Genomic DNA, 6,369 nt, shown 5'->3' on the forward strand with positions numbered 1-6,369 from the left:
GCCACCATATGTTAAACTTGTACTGTAAGGCAAGCTTAGTTAGTTATCGAGCTGGACACGTTGTGTATGAGCCGGCCGGGACTTTGTAAAGCCGCCGGGCATCAACCTGTGTATATAAAGGGGTGACCCGACGGTGGGTTAACTCAAGAAACAATTGATCGAGAACTAGGTCAAGCATATTCGCTCCGTGGTAATCAAAACCCAAGCAATACAACCTAAAGCAGGAGTAAGCTTTTACCTCGTTGAGAGGGGCCGAACCTGGGTAAACTTCCTGCGTCCTTTGTCCTGTTTTAACCCCTTCAAGCTAACCTAGCGGCGATGGCTCCACACCTAAGTCCTTTCGCTAGGGCATCTGCCGTGTTAAGTCCACAACAGGTTAGTGAAGAATTTATTGTGCCTCTCAAGAGATTGTGATGAAGCATTTAGAGGAGCAAGTGGTGACCAATCTGATGTTCATGGTGAAACTTGATATGCTCATGAAAGAGTCTTTGGTTATCCAGTCTTGAAGCAATGAAGTGGAATGAAGAGTTCATTGTGACTTTCAAGAAGCTAAGACGGAGCATGAAGTAAAGATGTTGGTTGACCAAGAAGAAGAGCCAAGATTGTATCTAGATGATGAACACACAAGTGTTGTATCTAGATGGTGAACACACAAGCGCAAATAATGTACCGCATGGGACAAGTGATCTAGGATATGATAAGTAATTCTGATTTATGTTTTTTGAACTAACCCATACTGTGTGTTTTTTATGACGATATGAGTTATGTGTTTATCATGGGCTTGTGTCAGAGCAAACATTTCAATTAGTCTATGTGAGGACGACATCAAGTGGTGATGGTCATCGAGAAGTGCAAGTGCAAGATGAGCATCTGGAGGTTATATTCTTTGAAGCTTGCAGTCCACATCGTGATAATGTACATGTGAATATGTGCTTAAGTGAAGGCTTCCCTCATTTCAATATGGGGAAGCAATTCAAGAACCTTAACTGATCGTGGTAAAGAAAAGGATTTCAACTTAAGGCAAGCATTAACGTTGTCAACAAGCTCAAGTAGAAAGCACGGGGCAAAGGTATAACTTAGCTAGGTTTCTTAGTTTTACCTATCTCATGGTGCTTGGTGGGAGACCAGAATATAGGTTTGATAACTGTACAACCAAAATGAGCTTTCAGGCGATTAACTTGATCAAGTTGTATGTAAAGAGCTCAAACCTCTGCATGTTTTACATCATTATTTATTGTTTAGCTTTGGTGGTTCTCTATGTGATAACCTTAGGATTGTCCATAGTTTGAAAAAGAGCCCAAGATCATCGAAATCGGAGTTCGCATGACAAAGTTATGCATGTTTTACATTATTGATGTGGGCTGTCTCTGGGTAGGCCGTTGGCATGGTGTTTCATCCGGGACACGGGTTGTCCACAGAAGTGTCGTTTGAGCCGATGACTAGTTTTTTTAGGGTGGGCTATTTAAGGGCTTTGCATAGTTGCATTGGTTTGAGCTCCATGCATCAATTTCTTCAAGTGATATCCTACGAGTTTATTACTCTTGTAGGCCAACATCTCCTACATGATTTGGTGGTGTCAACTTCATGATCTCTTTGAGAAGTTTGTGAAGAATCCTAGGTGGTCAAGGTTCCTTTGAAAGTTTTCTCATTTGTGCACTACTGGAATCAGCTTCTTTGCCGTCTGCCATGGCATACGGCAAAGGCATAGATCTCGGACGGCAAACACCTTTGCCGTCTGCCAGTGGACGTCGAACTGTCCGGCTGAACACGTGCCAACAAAGGCCTTCTTTGCCGTCCGCTTCCTGGAAACGGGCGGCAAAGGATTGTGTCGTCTTCCATCCGAGGCCAGCAGACGGCAAAGACAACGGACGACATTGCGGTGGCGTGAGAGCCGTTAGGGGGTTAACGACGCTCTTTGCCGTTCGCTGACGAATAACAAAGAGCTCAGCTCGGCCAGCACCGAGAAGCTGCCATGTGTCCAGCTATGCCGTCTGCCAGCCGATGGCAAAGAGGTTTGAATCCTAGCTGGTCACTTTGCCGTCTTCCAGTAGACGACAAAATGACCAAATAGGCAGCCAGTGTTCCCTGTTTGCATAGGTGACTGCCACGTGTCCTGTTTGCCGTCTGCTAGTAGACGACAAAGAGGCTATATATCCCCTGTTTTTATTTAAATCCAGTTAATTAGACATGGTTTCAAACACAGATGTACATGCATACATATCCAACATATCCAACAGCATGTCCAACAACATATTTCATCAAATCCAACAACATAGTTCAACAAAGTCCAACATATCCATATATACATAACCAGAAACAAGTTTCCAACAACATATCCATATGGACATACATATCCAAACAAGTTTTCATAAACAACAAGGAAGCATCAGAAGAATAGTACACTCCATGAATCCAAGCTTCCTCATGTAAAGCCAATCTGCAAATTGGGAAAGATGAAAGTTAGAAGAAGAAGAAGAAGAAGAAGAAGAAGAAGAAGAAGAAGAAGAAGAAGAAGAAGAAGAAGAAGAAGAAGAAGAAGACTAGTTAGAAGAAGAAGAAGAAGAAGAAGAAGAAGATTTTTTTCTTCTCTTTCTTTTTATCCTCTCCTCTTCTTTATCTTCTTCTTATTCTAACTAAGGTAGGTAAAAATGCCATTTTATTGCTAAGCTAGGTAAAAATGCTAAGTGTAGGTCATTTTAGAGCTAAGCTAGGTAAATAGGTTATTTTGGAGCTTAGTAAGGTTATTATGTCATTTTCGAGGAAAATAAGCTAAGTCTATCATTTTGGAGGTAACAAAGATTATCATGACATTTTTGACCTAAGTATGCTAAGTATGTCATAATGAACTGAATAAGCTAAGTATAGCTCATTTTTTTATCTAACTTAGGTAATTATGCCATTTAGGAGGAAAATAAGCTAAGTATCCATTTGTAAAGCAAAACACTAGAGAAAGCTTACCCTCATCACAACAAATGTGAGGAAGATCGCAACTAAGGTAACAATTGATCCAACGGCATAATGATACCAAGCCTCATTATCAATGACATATTTTCTAATCTTCTTAAGCTTTAGGCGCATTGCATCCATATTCAAGCGCATTGTATTCATCTTCATCTTGTGATCATCGATGACATCGACAACATACAACTCCAATGTCATCTTCTCTTCTTCAATTCTTTTATTTTTTTCTTTCAAATACTCATTTTCTTTTTAAACTAAATTTAACTTCTTGACAAGAGGGTCGGTTTCAAATTCCGGTTCACATGCCTCCTAGATTAAAATATCTCTATGTCAACTTGATGGCCATAATTGTCATAAATGCGAAATGCAACAAATAGTTATGAAATAGAATTTACCACATCCAAATCATAAAGCAGGCGAGGGACAACGGGGACGGACATCAAGACCATGGCACTATTATAAGAAACAATCATACAAAAGTAAGAAAATTATACATACCAACTATATAAATCATACAATCATACAAATAACTATATAAATCAAGTACAACATAAAAATTTGAATACCTAATAATCACTATCGGTAATGACGTGCTCATCATCATCATTAATAAATCCATCATCATCATCACTATCGATAATGACGTGCTCATCATCATCATTAATAAATGCATCATCATGTGGAAGGCCACCTTTACGTAATAGTTCAAGCATTGACAGGTCATCTGCAGTAGTAACTTCTTCTTCTTCCGGCTCTTCTTGTTCCGGCTCAGGGGTGAAGTTGGATTCACTATCGTTGTCTACTTCAATGTTCTGGGGTGGAGTAGAGCAGTTCTTTAAATGTTTTTTGGAAAGACGTGTTTCTTGGAAGAATTCTCCTTTGTCATATGTGTCTTGGCTAATGTGAGGTTCATAATCCTCTTCATTGGGGGGAGGTGGTCTAACACGTGGAGGCACTTCATAAACGACATCCCAACCACTGAGATTTGGATCACTTTGACAGGCCCACGGTAGATAGAAAACTTGGGTTGCCTGTTGAGCCGTAATGTAGACATCGGGAACATCCAAATGGGTGCTTTGTTTGATTTCGACTAGCCTTGTATGTTCATGAGTCCTTCTAGTCTCCCTCGGCTGGAACCAATAACATCTGAAGACTACGACGTTCGGTGGGTTTTCACCATAGAATTGAAGTTCATAAATTGCTTCAACTCTTCCATAATACTCGATACCTCCTTCGCCGATAGCAGAGACACAACAATTTGTAGACTTTCGGTCGACCATAGATAACTCTTTGCCATAGGTACGAAAGCGATACCCGTTGATGTCGTATTTGTCAAATGAACGGACCATACATTCAAAACCATCAGCTACTTGTCTCAATTCGGCATCCATAATCTTTAGCCTGCAAGTTTAATATGAAAGTATTGTTGCATTAGTCGCAAATTAGCCAAAGAAATGAAAGGGTCTAATGGAAATTACTGTTTTTTTGAACCAAGAGATGAAACCAGGATATTCGGCTCCTTGCTTTGCCAGAAGCTCATACTCTTCGATGGAATCCTTTTGGATCACCGCTCCATACGAGAATATGCCGACGTATCGACTGCATCAAATATCCAGGAACAAGAGCAATTCAAAGAAATTAGAAGTTGCGAAACAATGTACCGAGCTCTTACTCGATGTACGGCCGCACTTCTGTTAGGTTGTTGAAGAGATACAATGAAATGGTCTGCCATTCTTCAACATCCAACAATACTGGTTTCCAACCACTGGCTGGTGCGAGATTCCCTTTCAATAGGCTGAGGTTGGATTGACCCTTTTTAGGGTCATTAGCATTGTACCGAGGCTTCGGATTATGCAAATGATGATTTTTGGCTTCGTAGTGTGCTGTCACGAAGTTTGCCGCCTCCTCAATGATGAATGCCTCGGCCATCGATGCTTCTATTCTACGTTTATTTTTACATTTTGCCCGAAGCGACTTCTGCATCCTCTCAGTTGAGTAGCACCAACGATTTTGCACAGGCCCCCCAATCATGCCTCGGTCGGGAGATGCAAAATCAAGTGTTGCATTGGATTAAAGAATCTTGGCAGAAAGATCATCTCTAACTTCCAGATCAACTCCGGCGCCAACTGTTACATTTCTTCTAGGAGGCCAGGCGATAGTTATTTAGCACAAATAACACGGAAGAAATAGCTCAGCTTTGCCAGTACTAGCCATTCATCCTCAGGGATGAAGCCACACAACATCACTGGTGTCGGTGTCAAAACCGGCGGATCTCGGGTAGGGGGTCCCGAACTATGCGTCTAAGGCGGATGGTAACATGAGGCAGGGGACACGATGTTTACCCAGGTTCAGGCCCTCTTGATGGAGGTAAAACCCTACATCCTGCTTGATTGTTCTTGATGATATGAGTATTACAAGAGTTGATCTACCACGAGATCAGAGAGGCTAAACCCTAGAATCTAGCCTATGGTATGATTGTATGTTGTCCTAAGGACTAAAACCCTCCGGTTTATATAGACACCGGAGGAGGCTAGGGTTACACAAGGTCGGTTACAAAGGAGGAGATGTACATATCCGTATTGCCTAGCTTGCCTCCCACGCCAAGTAGAGTCCCATCCGGACATGGGACGAAGTCTTCAATCTCGTATCTTCATAGCCCAACAGTCCGGCCAAAGGACATAGTCCGGCTGTCCGGAGACCCCCTAATCCAGGACTCCCTCAGTAGCCCCTGAACCAAGCTTCAATGACGATGAGTCCAGCGCGCAGTGTTGTCTTCGGCATTGCAAGGCAGGTTCCTCCTCTGAATACACCATGGAAGAGTTTGAATTCAAGGATAGTGTCCGACCCTGCAAAATAAGTTCCAGATACCACCATAGAGAGAATAATATTTCCACAAATCTAATCAGCTGACATGTTTTGACATCATGACATCACGCCATGACCCAGTCATTATTCGAACCGTTTTTCTTAACCAGCTCCGCACATAACGCGACGCGGTTTCCTTGACACGTCTTGTCAAAGCAGAGATCGTGTTCCCTTTATCACGGGATTCTCATCAATACAAACATGGTAACCCAACCGTGCCTGTTGGTATGACTCCTAGATCTTAGGTAAGTCTCAAACGGCCACGAGGAGGACACCTGATATTCAACCTCTTTATAAAGGGGAGAAGGCTTTTTCTTTTTTCCCTCCCGCGCTCAATCGAATCCTTCCCCTGCCTCGAGTTCTAACACCCAAAGCTCAGGTCAGGTGCTTTGGACCTTCAACTATGTCCGGATCCAACCTTCAAGGTCGATGGATGCCTTCCTCCGTCACAGAGGAAGACATCAAGAAGTTGAAAGAGGCCAGATATCTGACCGCCGAAATTTCGCATAGGCTGCCCACCTGAGGGCAGGTCGTCCTTACTCC

Source organism: Triticum dicoccoides, chromosome 2A (assembly GCF_002162155.2).
Source record: "Triticum dicoccoides isolate Atlit2015 ecotype Zavitan chromosome 2A, WEW_v2.0, whole genome shotgun sequence".
In the NCBI taxonomy this organism is placed as follows: domain Eukaryota; kingdom Viridiplantae; phylum Streptophyta; class Magnoliopsida; order Poales; family Poaceae; genus Triticum; species Triticum dicoccoides.